General features: G+C 39.8%; 1 protein-coding gene across 2 annotated transcripts in view; it reads left to right on the plus strand.

Moving 5' to 3' along the window:
- The window catches only part of DNAJC1 (DnaJ heat shock protein family (Hsp40) member C1), a 2,872,711-nt gene that overhangs the window by 701,936 nt on the left and 2,153,126 nt on the right, over positions 1–17,649 (plus strand). The window lies entirely within an intron of this gene.

Raw genomic sequence — 17,649 nt, forward strand, 5'->3', positions numbered from 1 at the left:
TTGTCTTTTTTTCTTGCTGGTTGATTCTGTCGCCATGGAATTCATTTTTTTTGTAAATACATATATGCCCAAAATATTCCCATTTGCTTTGGGATTATTTGAGATACAGTGACATTCTAGGTTAAACATCTTGCTGTAACACGGTTGTTGAGATTCAAGTCCGATACCATCCCTTACACCACATGGTCAGTTTGGTGACAGCAGAACTGCATCTCTCTATCTGCTGCAGTAAGTAGGGATCAGGACTTTTGTTTTGTGGAGTTTATATTTTCATGGTAAACTTTCCCAGTACACTGAATGTGTGTGTGTGAACTTTGACAATCTGTACTTATTTTGACAGAGTTCATGCATTCACCTTACCATACTAGTTGACTGTATTTGTAAAGTACAGCCGTAATGATGTTTTAACAGCCAAGAAACTGCAACTACAGAATGCTCTTGATGAGTAGCAGGCATGCAGTCTTGTTGATACATGGACCGTCTGATTACCCAAGATGTTTTTTTTTTAACCTACGTCTGTATGGTGCAGATGCCTTATCACACAATTTCTTGTGATAGTACATATACATACTGAATAGCCCTTTTGTTAAAGGCAAATGAATCAAGGTTTTGCTTGTAGCAAGTTAATGTATTACATTTTAGTTCTGTAATGAATACTGAAAACCATATTATCTGTTTCATTTCATTGCTGTTTCTGTGCAGAATTGTGCATGACTTTTAGTGAGAGGCCAAGGATTGCTGGCTTGCCCATTAGGTAAGTTATTAGGCAGTAAGCAAAACAAGCCCTTCCTGTTGGTAGCAGCTAGCCAAATTCTTGTGGCTCTTTTGCTGGTTAACTGCTGTTTTCCTTGTAGTTGGAGAGGTCATACTGACCTTCCTGTTGACAGCAAACTAGCCAAGCTCTCCTCAGTATGGTTTTAGTTATCGCCTAAATGCTGTTTTCCTTGTAGGTTATACTGACCTTCAAAGTGCACTTGTCAACCAAGTGCTGCCCATGTTTTGCAGCTTATTGTACGTAAGCTTTCAGTATTCTACTGAATAAAGCATCTGCCATGTACTATTTGGTATTTCAAGCTCTAGCATCAGGTTGTACAGTTGTTATGTATACCCTTGATTTTTAGTACTCTGAATATAGAAATACTTGAATGATAAACAATAGTATAGAGAGACTTTTAAGAATCTGTGCTACTTATTAATAAAATGAGCCTCATTATAAAAGCATAAACAGTGCGTCTTATTACCTTGTCAAACATGTCTGATTTACTTACTAGCACTTCTTATACGTTTTCATTTCCAAATGTACATAATCCATGTAGAACAAAAGTGTGCATTACTATACTCAACATTTACAGTCTTTGTGCATTTGAGATTTTCACTTTCAGAAGTCATCCTCCTTCTTGGATCTTAACTTTACATGCAGAATAATAAAAAAATCTAAACATACCAGTACCACATCTGACATTTAAATTTTGTATAATATATCTTAAAATGTAAAATATATCACTGATAAATATTACTAATTATGAAAAAAAAAATTATACCAGATAACATAGTTACTGATCCACAAAATCATGAAACTGCCTTATCAAAACTGTCTCACATATTTGAATTTTACATTTATTTCTGTCAGCACTAAAACATAATAGAAAACAGAAGTGGAAAAATGTGGACTCAGTTAAAAATGCTTGTGTTTTGTCGCAGGAGTAACTGCAGCTAAGTGCAGGGAAAGTGGCTGGTCATAACCCAAAAAAATTGTATTTGTATGACTTGTGCAGCTTACTTTGCAGGGTAGGCTGTTTGTACTGAATACTGTGAGCTGTTGGTATGATCTACAAATTAAAATCTGCAGCACTTAGTCATACGTGTGACTTGGTGTTGAATGCTGAGATTGTCATATTATATATCAAGTATCAGTATATAGTGGTATAATTACTGTGCAGTTCTAGCTGTTAGTATTCCTTACACCCCCCCCCCCCCCAGCTGTTTGTGTCCCAGTCATGCACTGATCTCTATACTTAGACTCACCTCATGTCAGTATTCAGCATGAAGTCTGTTTGCTAAGGTCAGCCAGCAGCTAGGCAAGCCACTCTAAGGTTTAGCTCAGCGCCCTACACTTCTTCCTATAATCAGATGTTTATTTGGGTACATCTTTCTGAATCACAAGCTTTGCTTCAGCCATGCCAGGTGTCTGAACATACCACAGTGCGGGTTAGTTGGCATTTTTTTCTGAATCTGGGCTCTGACAAACATTCTGTATCTGCTTTATAACAATTATACTGCAGAGGGAATAAAAAGTAGCAGGCATCTTTGCAAAGACTAAGTGGATAAGACATAATACAGTGGGACTGTTTGCCCCCACTGCCTGCCGATTATCAGCTCCTAGCCAACAATTTGGCCAATTCCTTCCCCATTACCAGGTTGAGGATGAACTAGGAGGAGATGTCATTAAAGTAGCCATCACAAGTGGTTCAGTTGTTTTGTCCTTTAAGTCCTGCCCCTTGCTTCTGCTCAGTGATAACGTGTAGGTGGGATATTCAGTGGACGTCAGTGCTGCACTACCCTTCACTTCAGCAGGGCATGTTCCTCATCCAGAGGAAGTATCTTGTGGCAGTTTTCCGAGTCTCTGCTAGAGGAATTCAGCCATTGTGCATTTGACCATGGGCATGCACACTCTTTTCCCTTCAGGAAAGACATTCTAATCCTCCACTCCTTGCATCATTAAACACTTGAGCCACTAATCAAATTCTGATCACCTGGCTATAGTCACAGTTATATTCATCTATACCTCCTGTGCTGGCAAGTTGGCACTACTTTTGTGGGGAGCTGTAATAGAAGGGAAGCATTGCTTTGGACAGACAAGAACACAAAAAATGTAGAAAGGCAGATAAGGAAAGACTATCAGATTTAAAAAAATGGAGAAATAAGAGAGAAGGAAGGTCTGTGAGAAAGGAGAGGGCGATTGCGTAAGATCACAGAGATAGCAGTATAAGGAATAAGTGAGTGAGGACCAGAACTGGGAGCTAGGAGAACTGAAGTTAAAATGTTAAGTACAGCAGTGTCAGAAGACCTGAAAGAAAGATGTCCAAGTATAAAGCACTTGTCGTAGAAAATGAGGTAATTGTGATTAAGACAGCAGAAATGTTCGCTATGGTTAGGAAGTTCTGGAGTACATTGAAACTGGGGGTTCATTTTAGGCAGTGGTGGAAGGAGGAGATAAGATAGTAAGAGAAGAGGGGGGACAGAACCAACAGTTAGATTATAATGAATAAAGCTGGCTGGAGCAAAAGAGTGACGACTCCTGTAAGAAGTATAAGCGAAGCTGAGGTATGAGACTATCAGACAGAGGATTGAAAATGGGGGGAAAGGATGGTTATGATAGGGGAATAAGATCAGAGTGCCACAGGTACACACTCTTCATTCACTTGCATTAAAGGATGGTAGAAAAGAAGAAAAATATTGGGGAAGTTTAACCTGGAAGAGTCTGAGCAGAAAGTATTGTTTAGAAACCAGTAATGAAAGCCTTTATTCTCATTGTCCTGATGGAGCTGTTGAAGGATTTAAAAACGGTGACCATGCAATGTATAGTTTGCATTGGTTGTTGACAAGTGTGTGAGTGGGGCAGTACAGACCATGGTCTGGGATTAGATGGACTGATAGCAAAGTATATGGGTAAGTGCTAAGTTACCAATGGAGTGAAGGAAATGTGAAAGGCTATACAACAGGCGCTCTGGGAACTAATTGGGAAATGAGTTAAGAAGGATGGGCAAGGCAGAAGAAGAAAAAGTCTATGTGCCCCATTAGGAAGATGAGGGCAGTTAGTACAAAGGATACAAGGCTTTGAGGATCACTGAAAAGTATAGTGGAAGTTAGAAGCAAAGCAATAAAGAATGTGAGGGAGTATTTGGATTGGAATGAGCTGCTCTGGAAAGTTCTGCATGAATAATAGATTTAGCTCATTAACTGGATTACTATAGAGGTGGACAAGGGCTAATCCTGCGAGTATGATGTATCTTGATTTTCAGTAAGGTCCTTTGTTGCAGTCGCAGACCACAGGCTTCTTGTACAGCTGAGGGCAACAGAAGTGGCTTCAAACTGCATAGATGGGTAAATAAGTGTTTATAGAACAGAGAACAAAAGGTGATTGCTGTTGTAGAACTATAAAAGAGAAAATGACAAATTGTTCCATGTAGATCTAGTCTGGGTTCAGCTTTAGATCTGTTTCTCAAGCCTCACACAGGAAATCAAATAATGCAGCTGTCTGTTGTTAACATCTAGTTGGAGGTAATGACCTAGGAGGAGCAAGTAGTAAGGGAGATCTTATGAAACAGAAGACAGTCGAAGAAGGAGTAGACTGACTTCTGTCCTGTGGTGTTGTACTTGAGTAACATTATAAATGTAGAATGCATAGTTGTAGTAGTTAAGCATATAAACCTAGAACCACCAAGCACAGTGTTTAATGGTAGTTGTGGAGCATTATCTAGAGGAGTAGAATCCAAAGAAAGGGTAGTAATACTACTTTCTAAGGCACTGTTATGGGCACAGATTGAATATGGTGTGCTATTCTGGAGGCCTTATAAAGAAAGAGAAATCATACTGTGGGAGAAAGTACAGAGACGAGCAGCTAGGATGGTAAAGAGGATTGAATGAAGATATGCCGAGGCACCTGTTTAGAAGCACATACTTTTTCCCTTGAAAGGAGGAAGAACAGACGGACATGATATGGAAAAATAAGACACCCCTCCCCGTATAAACTAAGTGTGAGTCTGCATAAAGTCACTAAGAAAGAAAAAAGGGTTTAACATAAAAATAAAACTCATATTTTCCCTTTTCTCCAGCTCCCATAACCAAAAATAAAAACAAGACATCTGCAACAGTCCAATTTGAGACAATAAAATATCTACACCATGAAAATTCCCAGTTTTTGGCAGTGATGTTTTCTGGCACAGTAAAAAGCTACACAATGGACAGTAGAGCTTCATGCCAGTTTAACTCAAGTCTTTGATCCAGTCTGCCATATCTTGTTGCTCTCGCAGTACTATGTATAATGTATATGTATGTTCAATTTTTCTGTTTTACACTTGTTAGTGGTGTATTTAATATATGTATTGTTTTACTAGCCTATTTAATATTTCTGACCTGTGCATGTCTTTAGTAAAAGTTTAGAATCATATAACACATTTGGGAATAGTTGTTATATCCTTTTATAGTACAGCTATTAATATATCTGCCCATAACATTCACTTCTTAAACTTGCCTCTGTTTTGTCTGATGATTCATAACTTTCCTCATGATGCTGTTTTAAACATGTTATGATTCATGCTTGACATCTTGCTGTTTGTATCCAACATGTTTTCTGTCTGTAACTTTTCCAGCTGATCATTCTTTCAGTAGGCCGCGGTGGTGCAGCGGTTAGCGTTGTTGCCTCACAGCAAGAGGTTCTCCAGTTTGATTCTTGGTTGGAGCACCTTCTGTGTGGAGTCTGCATGTCCTCCTCATGGTGGAGTAAATTTAAAGACATGCAGGTAGGTGTGAGCGTGTGTGTGCCTTCTTTGAAGGTTGGGTGCCGGGCTGGCAACCTGACACTGTAAAAATCCACTGCCAATCATTAGCGGACCGGAGTTCCACTGTGGCGACCCCTAACCAGGAAAAGCTGAAAGACAGCCATTCTTTCAGTGCTTTTTACAGTATTTTCTACTGTCTTTGCATTTAAAGTAACACTTAGCTGTGTATCACATTTAAAACATGCTTCCTTTTTAGGCAGTTTAATACATATTTTGTAACCAGTACTCTGTTGCATCTTATCTTTGGCTGAATTTTTATTAACTACTACTATGTTTAAGGTTTGTTAAAGTTGTTAAATCTGTTTTAGAGAGCAAATTTTTATACACATTCACATGTGCCACAAACAACTTCATATGCCCCTGAGTCTTTTTCCATGCATGCAGCCCTCAGCTAAAATATGCAGCTTTGCCATGTATTCCAAGGGTATTTCATGTATCATTTGTTTGTTCAGTCTAAAACCCTTTGCAGTTGTCAAGGCTTCTTGATTCTAGATACTTGCGTAAGGTGTTTGCAATCTCTTAAAAATCACTTTTCAGATAGTGTAGTTATTTCATCCTAACTACATTAACAGTCTTTAATTCTTGTACCCATTAAATTTAGTAGGTATAGCACTTTTCCTGATTTTTGGATTGTCAGCAACTAAATACTGTACCTTTAGTCTTTCAGAATAGTGTCCAGTCCAATTTAGTAACATCAGGAGGCATATTCCTACAAGCTCAGCCATTTTGAAATGATGTTCCTGTGCACCCATATTACTGTTCATGGTTTCTGTCACAACCACATTGATATTCAAGCACTTCATCATATACTAATTTCAGAATAATTATTTTGTACCAACACTCACTTGTATAATGTGTGTAATTGCTTTGAACTATTTCTTCTCTCTCTTTATTTTTAATAGCAGTCAGTCAAATACTTCTACATAGCCTTGTTATTTCCCTTAATATCCAAAAATAACTCTCTAGCTTTTGCACAGTAGTTAACATCAATTTTAGTTTAAAACCCTGATTGCTTTTTTGTTTAAGGAGCCATAGTGCATTAGCAACACTTCCTTGCAAATGTGTTTTCAGCAATATATTAAACAATGCTTTGTTTTGCTGATTATGTACAGTTATGGGTGTTTTGCTGTAGCTATATACTTGTCTTCTGCATTTTGTTTTTCTCTGTTTCATGTTGTCAGTGTCATTTGTTGTGACACTGTTACTTGCAGATCACCTTCATACAGATCCTTATCAGTATTTAATGACAAAATCTCTCTTTACAGATACCTTTTTGCGATGGGATATAAATATGTTCTGTATGTTAAATTTATGTTTTGCTTCATGTCATGCATTATTTTTGTCAGTTACATTTGTATTATTCATTGACTTTTTAAATGATCTGTTTTCATTTTGAAGTGCTGAACTTCAGTCAGCCTTATTTCCTAATTATTATAGTTAGTGAATTGATTATGGTTCCCTGTTTTGGGTGTTGCTTCATTTTATGTTGTATAATAGGGGTTGACCTTAACAGTCTTTGTGTACTACGGGAATAATTGTATTGATGCTGGTATTGTTTGTTCCATCTTCTTGATGTCTCGTAGTCTTTTTTTCTTAATAAAAAGTGGGGGTATCTACTGTACCTATGTTTTCAAGAATTGCAATACTGTCCTATTTGATATTGTCCTGTGTACACAGTTGCAGCGTGCTCTGTTTAATTGCTTTCTGAGCCTGGGTCATGGCCTAAAAAGGTCAGTAGTCCAGTCCACCTACCTGATCAATAAATAAATTGCTGCCGAGTTTGCATTGGGTATCTCATACTGCTTATTGTTTTTAATGCCAAGTGATTTCAGTGTAAATCACTTGGTATATGAAACACTCTGTCATATTTCATACACCAAATAATTCAAATCTTGTATAAAGATGTGCAAAGTCCTTAGTGTATGAAACATGCAGCAGCATGAGATACCTCTGATGGCAGCAACTGTCATACTGCTGCTACTTAGAGCTCAAACTGACTAATAGCAGAAGTGCTTAGAATCTAGTTTCTGTAAAAGTAGGCTTAACTTTTAAATTGTCTCTAATGACACTTAGAAAATGGGTGTAGCATAAAAACGTTACTCTGCTGGAGAGCTCATGTTCTCCAGTGGAGTATTAATGTACAAAGACAGCCCAGCAACAAGTTCCTGATATCACAGCAGCGTATTAAGCCACTGTGAAACACGGAGAGAAAAAAACAGATGCCATACTGATTTCACTCTCTAAATACTAATGTTCAGCAAGTGTAAGTTAAAGAAAAAATAAAATGAATAAAACTGGAAAAAAATTACAAAAGTAACTGCAGTAACTTGCAACATTGGGCCTTATAGCACCCCTGGTCAGTCCATTATTTCCCCAGTATCTTCAATAACCCCTACCCTCTTGTGCATTACTCCTTATCTCTTTATGCATTATGTACAGTAGGAAGGCATTCCACAGTGGTACAGTACATGTTGTATATGCTATGCATAGTACATTGAAAGGTTGCCAATAGACTTTGAATATTTTTCTTTGAGGCTTCTGGACTGCAAGCTAGGAAATGCGGAGATATGAAGGACAGTCCAGTGATTGTTGTGAGATTAGCGGCAGTAGCAAGATGTTTTCTTTTGAAGTACTTTTCAGCATTTGGGAACAGAAAGTTTTGTAGTTGCGTAAATTTCTTAGAATTGTGGAAAGGAAATCCAAGATTTAGAGGAAGAGCACAGAGAGTAAATGTTAGACTAGGGTGAGTTTTGTTGCATGGTCTTCTAGGAACCATTATATTGCTGACATGACAGCAAAGATGGGATGTGAAGTTTGAGCAAAGAACCTAGTAGACATTCCATATAAGAAGGGGCAGGAGATAAAATTCAACAGTGTGAAGACAAAATAATTAGCAGTATTATAATTTGTTCTTTGGCTGGAAGCCATGCGACTTTATAGAGGACTGAATGGAGGTGGTTATATCTTGTACCTAAGGTGATAAATTGGAAAATTTGCAAATTTGGCTGGGTGACTTTGTAGAGGACTGAATGGAGGTGGTTATATCTTGTACCTAAGGGGATAAATTGGAAAATTTGCAAATTTGGCTGGGTATAGTTTGTAGGATGGATTTTTTTTTTCTCTTTTTGCAACTAGATGCAGCTAAGGGGAAGGCAATACTTTAGTTGGACAATGGGAATACCATTCTCTGTAGCATTTTTGGCATAAGGGAAAGAGATAGTGAAAGAGTTTTTAGCCCCAATAATAATTTGTTTGCCTTTTAAATGGTCTACTCAGTACTATTTTTAAAGGATAGGATGAGACCTATCCACAGGCCTAGATATTTTAACTGTGGGGTTTTAAGCAATTACCAGAGGAGTTCCTACAGTGTTCCTAAAGTGTTAGATACCCCTTTAACTAAATATCAGGATGGTGCAAGATAAAAAACATGTCCAATACTGTTCCCTTATATGTAACATTTCTGTAACATTTCTGTTTCTCTGTTTTTGTTTAATGACTCCTGATGTACTACTTCATGTAAGCACTAATGGAATGTCTAATTATACTATGTTTTGCCTCTTATGTATGCAATATTTCAGTATTCAAAAAAACAGCTGTGAGGCAGTTAACCAGTTCTTAGTCACAAAATCAAGTCCAAAAAGAAAACTGGAAACACTCTAAAACAACAAATGTTTAATCCAAGTTCAAGTTCACAAGTAGACACTTTCACCTTCACCTGTATGCAATATTTGTTATACTTATGTTAAGAATTTTTGTCAACATTGTTTTATAATGTATTGTCTTTGTAAACTGCGGAGCTTTTCTCCCCGGGCCTCTGCTGAAAATGGGTTTCTGACCCAGTGGACTTTCCCTGTAAACAGATGTTTATTTATTTATTTATTTTATATTTGTTTACCGGGAAATTCCGACTGGACTAAGTCCATTTACAGCGGAGGCCTAGGGAGAAAAGCTCCACATTAAGCAAAAGAAAAATATTTTTATGCAGAGTAGTACAAGTTAAACAAGAGAGAAATATTTTTATACAGAGTAGTACAACAAACATGTACATTATACAACAAAGCAATCAGATATTCACATTAAAAATGCAAGCAGACAAGACACTTTTCAGCAATCAGAGAAGTTACAAACAGTAGGGATTAGGAGCTACTTACAGGATCCGCTAATGGCTGTCAGGGATTTAGTCCCATAGAGGATTACAGTGACTAACTTGGTATTGGTGAATGGATATGAGGAGAAAAAGGTAGGAAAGCTTTAGTAATACAAGGACACAGCCAGGTATTCATCAGATGGGATTTGAGGGAGTTTTTGAAGTGTGAGGTGGTGGAGGCAGTGGTCAGCAAAGGTGGAAGGCATTTCCAGTTTCTAGCAATGGTGTGGGAATATAGCTCTTTTCCTGCAGTATTGTTTGCTCTCGTGATACAGAGGAGAAATTTGTCACTAGAGCGGAGAGGGCGATTTGCTGTGTAGTGGGTAAGTAGTTGGTTTAGTGATGGGGTTTTATCAGGGTATTTAAGAATATTGTAGACAGTAACTAGCTGGTGGTAATTAAGTAGTTGAGGTAGTTCTAGCCAATTTAGGTCCCTTAGAGCAACACAGTGATGTGTTCTGAAGGTGGTGTTTTTAGCAAACTTGGTGATTTTATTGTAACATGATTCTAGTTTATCTAGATCTATTTTTCTGATGTGGGTGAAAATTGGTGCTGCATACATTAGTGTGGACAGTAGGTGAGTGGGCTAGGGTGACTCTTGCTTGGTCTGAAAGAAAGTTTTTGAGCCTATATAATGTGCCCATTTTTTTTGTGAACCTTTTTGATGGTTTGTGAGATGTGGACATTGAAGTGAAGATTATCTATTTCAGTGCCGAGCAGTTTGGTTTGGTCAGAAGGGGAAATGGTAGTGCCATTTTTAAAGGTGATGGTGAAGGAGAGGGGAGCAGTTTTTGATTTGTTAGTGGTAAATAGTAGTAAAACAAATAAATAATAAATAAAGATGAACCAGTTCTTGGGGATTCATTTAGTCAGGATTGTATCCCTTTCAAATGCTGACTTTTATATGCTGTATCCTGAACACTTTTATCATGCAGGGCTTGTCATCCCATGGGCAAGAGCTTTCCCTTCCCTTAAAAAATTGGTCTTCCAAATCATTCACCCGCAAACAGTGACAACATTCTTACATTTAATGGCCTTAGGACTAATAGCAGACACCGTTTATATGATTCTCTTCACTAGGTTTTTCTTGAGGGTTGTTCAGTGGACCCTTAAAAGTTTAGTAGTTTTATCTAGCTGATCCCACAACACATCACATTAGGATTTCAAAAACTTGCAGATTGCATTTTATTGGACAGCTTTGTCTTCCAAACCTAACTCTGGACAGTCCATTCCAAGCCTTCACGCCAATATTGACAATCACCATGGACCTGTTTATTTTGGGTTGGGGTGCCAATGCCAAGGATAAACTCTTCAAGGTGTAAAATTACAGTCAAGACCAGTTTGCACATCAGTGTTGTGGAGATAAGGGCAGTCTTCCTCAAACTGCAGACCTTTCAAAACAACCAGCCCCACTACTGTGAAAAAATTTGTATTTATTTCTGAGAAGTTTGGTTAGAGAACTACCATGACTAGTGCTGATGCATATTTATTTTTGAGGAGATGCCTGGATAGAGAATTACTGTGACCTTGGGACACAGGTGGACAGTAGTCTCTCCTTTGATAATCACATCGCCACAGTAGTCAGGAAATCCTTCTACATGGCACATCTCATCACAAAATGTTTCTTATCCAGGAAAAAAAGAGGTAATTGTTCCCCTCTACTCATCACTCGTTAGACCCATTATAGAGTACAACGCCCCTTTTGGTATGTACCTCACAGAGTCGATCTCTGTCTAACATACAAAGCTTTGTCAAACCCAGAGCTGTTGGACATGCTCCACATAAAGAAATCCCAATCCCTCCGAGCTACACGCTCTAGGGACCTAAACCTTGTCACCACAATAAACAGAACATGCTGGAGGGATAGATTCCTGTTTCGGAGACTTCCCATACTCTGGGACAAACTACCTATCTATATCAAACAAAGCTCCTCATTAGCACTCTTCAAGAAAAATCTTGATGATTGGATGGGAGATAGGAAATTCACCCCAGGGATCACTTCTGTGGCTCTGCTTGACAGGGGCACAGGAAAATAATTTTCTTGGGTGGCAAAAGCCAGGGTAATGTTTGGCTAGGCTTATGTAGGCCCTAGGGCCAATAGCCTAGTACCTACCTATGAATTAGAATAGATATGTATTTATTTCTGAGGAGATATTATGTTAGAGAACTACTGTGACTAGTGCAGATACATGTTTATTTCTGAGTAGATGTGGGTTTAGAGAATTACTGATTAGAGCAGATATTAATTTATTTCTGAGGAGATATGGGTTAGAGAACAGCTGTGACTAGAGCAGATAAATATTTATTTCTGAGGAGATCTTAGGTTAGACAGCTACAGTGACTAGAACAGATGGGCTATTGTGTCTGTAGAGATATCTGGTTAGACAACTACAGTGAGTAGAACAGATAGGCTTTTGTGTCTGTAGAGATATCTGGTTAGACAACTACAGTGAGTAGAGCAGATATGTATTTATTTCTGAGGAGATGTCAGGTTAGAGAACTTCCATGACTTGAGCGGATGCCTTTCTGTTGCTTCTGAGGAGATGTTAATGCAGTGCCACTTTCAATGAGTCATTGTTACCTGTTATCGAGTTCCACTTTGCCAGTTGTATGCCTTATGGTGTGGGGTCACAAGTTGCTAGCCTTGATTTTTAGAAAATATTTTTATTTCAATTTTTTGTTTCCTTGTGTGTACACTGCAAACTTCTTGTACCAGAATGGCATACTATATAATTGCTTTTTTGATAGCCTCACTGTTTTAACAGAACTCTTTAAAACAGTAGGCTTATAAACCAATAAGATGTTACTCTGTCTGTTGAACTATATATAATAAATTTACATCCATGCTTTCAAGCATACTCCTATAATGACCCTATGAACTGCCAAAGCCATCCACAAAGTTAATTAGTTAAAAGGGTAGATAGTAAAGTAGAGTGCCATACCTTTCTTCCATATTTCACACACACACATACACACACACACATATGGGAAATTTAGAACTTGGCAGTCTACTTCATTTATTCAGAGCTTCCCTATGCCTTCCTCAGGCATCTGTGACTACAGATCCTTGGATTGCTTCTAAAACCATCTGAGGAGGTACACAGCTGATTTTTTTTTTTTTTTTTTTTTGCTCTTGCTCTAACTATCTCAGAGCTGCTTAACACTTGCGTGCTGTATTTATTGATCTTGTTGAATTTATCAGTGTTTTTCAGCCTGCAGTTGTTAAAGAAACGCCATTTGTTTGTTACTATACTGCTCTTATTTCGTTTTAACAGTGTTCTGATATTTCCCAGCCTCCTCTGATACTGCAAAAGCTGTTCTGAATTTGCCAAAATTCTCCTGAGTTTGCTAAAATATTTTTAAGTTTTGCAAAGTTTTTTCTGTGTTTGTAAAAGTTCTCCGTTTGTGCACTTTTTTCTGTATTTGTGAACATTTCTCAGGGTTTGTGATCTTATTTCCAAGGATTCCTGATACTGCAGGAGTTCTGCCTTTCGTTGTAAAGCATTTGTTACTGCACTTGAGATCAAAACTAGTTTGTTTTACATCGAGTGTCTTTCTCCATTCTGGTGGGAGCAGAGGGCTGATTCAATCCATCTGAGTTGGGAATTGCTTGTGGAAGTCTTATTATGTGTATATCTGGTTGGTCTGAAAGCTTAACTGTGTAAATGTCTTTTATCTTGCTGGTATAAAAGACAATGAGTAAACATGGTTACCTGTCCCTTGTATTTAAGCAAACCTCTCCAGTTTAAAGTCCTCCATGAGAAACGTTCTCCATAATTTCCCACTGTTCATACCTGCTCAAAGTGTTACACCCCAAACACTCACTACCAGCACTGAGGAGCAAACACATAGACCCACATATGTGGAGGTATTCACTTGTAATCTACCCAAACCTCCAAGATAGCCCCTCACACAACACATAACTCTGAAAATCGTAGTAGCCCCGCTGCCAAGTCCATGAGATGACACATCACTCAGCCAAGCATTCTAGATGTTCATCGTGTGACACTGCTGCAGTCATTACACTTGGGTTATCCTGCGGTCAGGCGGTTCCCCAGCCGGCCTGAGTTCCAAAGTCTTGGTCCGGCGTTGGTTGCTGTCACCTCCTCCCTGACATCAGTGCGACAGGGGTATATAAGATGAAGCCGATGCCATTTTCTTCAGTCTTTTTTGCAGTGCGGTGCCCGAAGCAAAAGCAGTTCGCAAGTGCCGGTCGGCCTACTCCTGAGATTTTCATTCCGAATCCAGAACCGAAGTCTTCTACAAAGCTAAGTACCCGTTGAAACTTTTTCTTGCCTCAGACCGATGTCGGTAAAAGTTAATAACTGTATTTCTTGTGGGAAGCAAATACCTCATAAGGATTTCCATTCTTATTGTATCCCATGCCTAGGCCCAGACCACAACGTTACTGGTTGTCGGTTATGCTCTAAGTTTAATAAGCGCACTATTAAACGGTTTGATTTGCCCGACATTACTTTGGCAGAAAATTTAATTATACCATGCCATCGGAACTTCCGACGACCGGTATTCATAAAAAGCGCAAAGACAAGAATAGGCATCCGAGGCCCAAAACTGACGACGAAGCCTCTTCTAGGCCAGTCACCGGTTCTCCGGTTTTCAGTGAGGCGCCTTCGCAGCCCCTGACGACCGCTTCTGCAGAACCACAGGCCGCCCCCGACCCCCACGTGGAGATGGCTGGACCTTCGGATGCACTAGTTTTTCAGCAGACCGAAACCGATCCTGCAGAGGGATCCGGAGTACCTGAGCTACCCGCAACTTCAGAGGGTGTCTTCAGACCTACTCAGCTAAGCATTAAACCCTCTTCTAAGTCAAAGCCTCCTTTAAAAACTAAGAAACAAGTACAGCATTCTCCAGGACAGGCCTCCATGTCTAAGAAACAAATGCTCAAAATGGCCGAAGACCTAATCACTCTGATCAGCGGTTCCCATCCCCCTCCTGATAAAAGGCCTAGACAGGATGCAGATTATGATTCATCCGACCAGGGGTCCATTTCCTCAGATTCATCGTCAGACCTGGGATATCCTTTACCCCCTTATGAAGATTCTGATGCTGAGGAATCTGTTCCATCAGCCTCTCCACCTGAGGACTACTACTTTGGGGAAACCTTACATACCATGAGGGAGCATTTCCATTGGGAAGGCCAGGATTATTCAGAATCCAAGAAAAGGCTCAGAGACTTCCTATTATTACCTCAACACAGACCCCTGGCTATTCCGCCAGTGCTAGATATTGTGGATGATGTGTACACTGAATCCAGCTTAAATTCTGACTCCTTACCTCCAGCTCCACTTAAACCGGACAGATATTACAGAGTGCCTGACTCACACAAATTTCTGTATAAAAGCCCTGTTGCTGATCCTGAAACTATTTCTCAGGGACCCAAAGGGGTTGAGGCCTCATCGGCAAAGAACCCAGTTCCCTCCGACAGAGATTCCAGAGCACTAGACAGATGGGGAAAGAAAGTATATACGTCTGCAACCTTAGTAATGAGAGCATTAAATTGACAGTTTCACATGCTAAAATATCAGCAATTGTTGATGTCTCAGTTGAAACAAAAAATGCTTCCAGATACAGATCCTCCTAATTTTAAAGAAATGCAGGATTTATTGCATGCCGCTGAACAAGTGGGAAAGCATACTTTGCAATGTGGTTTTGATTCTTTAGAGGCCTCATGCAGAGCAGCAGTTACAGGCTCTGTCATTAGAAGACATGCATGGTTAAAAGAACATACGTTACCAGATCATGTTAAAGCTAAATTACTGGATGCACCTTTACAGCAGGATGTTTTTGGAGTTAAGGCAGAAGAGGTATTAAAGAAAATGGAGGATAAGGCAAAATCTATGCAAACAGTGAAGGATTTCTTACAGGTTCAGCCTCCTCGATTTAGTAGAAACTGGCCAACAAAGAATTGGTCCTTTCCAATTAATGACAGACCTCAAAGGGGCAGATACAGATGGCCAAGAGGTAGAGGTCAACCACAAGGTCCTTACAGGCCTCGACAATGGGGTACATCAGGCCAGAAAGAAGGGGAAGACAGGCACCAACCATATAAAAAACAGCCCCAATGACTTCCCACTCCAGCTGCCAAACAGCTCACTCTTGGCAGCCCCTTTGGGAGGAAAACTGGCACTTTTTTATCACAATTGGCATATGATCACCCAAGACAAATGGGTTCTCAATATCATTTCAAAAGGTTACAGGTTCCACCTCCACACTCTGCCAAGATTAAAAGGAATGCCAAATCTGCCACTAAATCAATGGGCAGAGGCACAAAAACAAATTATGGCACTCATGAACATGGGAGCTATCCAAAAGGTATCACCTCAGGAACAAGAGCAAGGATTTTACTCAAGACTCTTTCTGGTTCCCAGAAAAGACAAAGCCTGGAGGCCCATTCTGGATCTTTCTACACTAAACACTTACCTGGATGTTCCGAAATTAAAAATGTTGACATTACAGCAGCTTCTTCCCATGCTGGGCAAGCAAGCTTGGCTCGTGACTTTGGACCTCAAGGAGGCATACCTGCATGTCCCTATCAGACAAAACTGCAGAAGATACCTCAGGTTCTTAGCTGGTCCAATGCACTATCAATTCTCTGCACTGCCCTTTGGATTACCTACTGCGCCCAGGGTCTTCACAAAATGCCTGGCATCAGTAATTGCATTTTGCAGACAGAAAGGAATTCAAATTTATCCATACCTGGACGACTGCCTGATTCAAGAAGAGAGCAAGGACATTCTTCTACAGCATCTGGCGTTTGTAAAAAAGTTAAGTTGCCTGGGGTACACAGTAAACGAAAAAAAATCAAAACTAGTGCCCTCACAAGAGATAATATTCCTGGGTGCCAGCTTGAACACAACGGCCCAGATGGCTTTTCTCACGCCAGACAAGCAAGGACAACTGACACAATACTTTCAATTAATGGCAACAAAGACCCAACTCCCTGCAAGAAAAATTCTGCAGGCCTTGGGCTTCATGGCATCTTGCATACTACTAATTCCATGTGAGGAAACTACAGTGGTACCTAAAGAATGTATGGTCTCAACACTGTCAAAGTTTGGAAACAGTTATACCACTAATACCTTGCCTTCAACATGAGTTTTGATGGGCTCAAGCTTGTCACCTCAACAAGGGAAAGCCTTTCACTCAACCCACAGCCAGGCAAACACTGTCAACAGATGCATCAGATTACTCCTGGGAAGCACACATGGCAGGAAAATGTATTCAGGGCAAGTGGCCCGCAGAACAAAGGCATCTGCACGTCAATCAAAAAGAGATGCTAGCTGTACAAAATGCCCTTATAGCTTTCAAGGACCTGTTGCATCCAGGACAACTACTACTAAAGACACACAACACCACAGTTATGTGGTACATAAACAAGCAAGGGGGCACTCACTCCTACCCCCTCTGCAGACAAGCCATGACCTTGTGGAACGCAGCTGTAAACTATCAAGTTCATCTACAAGCACAATTCCTGCCAGGAGAGAAAAACACACTGGCAGATGACTTAAGCAGAAATATCATGGATCCCCATGAATGGGAATTGAATCCTCAAATATTCAGAATGATAACAAAGAAATGATGGAGCCCGGACATAGATCTGTTTGCCTCCCCAGTGAATTGCCAGCTAAAGAAATTCTGCACAAGGAGTTACCATCCACAAGCATGGAAAGTGGATGCCCTCTCATTCAGCTGGACAAACCTACAAGTATATGCTTTTCCACCACTGCCTCTTCTCCCAAAGGTACTCATAAAGGCCAGGCAAGAAGAGCCAAAAATGATCCTGATTGCACCAGACTGGCCACACCAGCACTGCTACCCAATCTTAAAAAACTTAGCACAAGGACCACCCTGGATTTTGCCTCAAATACCACATCTGCTGTCTCAGCACAACAATCAATTACTCCACAGCCAGCTAAA

This window comes from Protopterus annectens, chromosome 3.part0 (assembly GCF_019279795.1).
Source record: "Protopterus annectens isolate FY-2018-M chromosome 3.part0, PAN1.0, whole genome shotgun sequence".
In the NCBI taxonomy this organism is placed as follows: Eukaryota; Metazoa; Chordata; order Ceratodontiformes; family Protopteridae; genus Protopterus; species Protopterus annectens.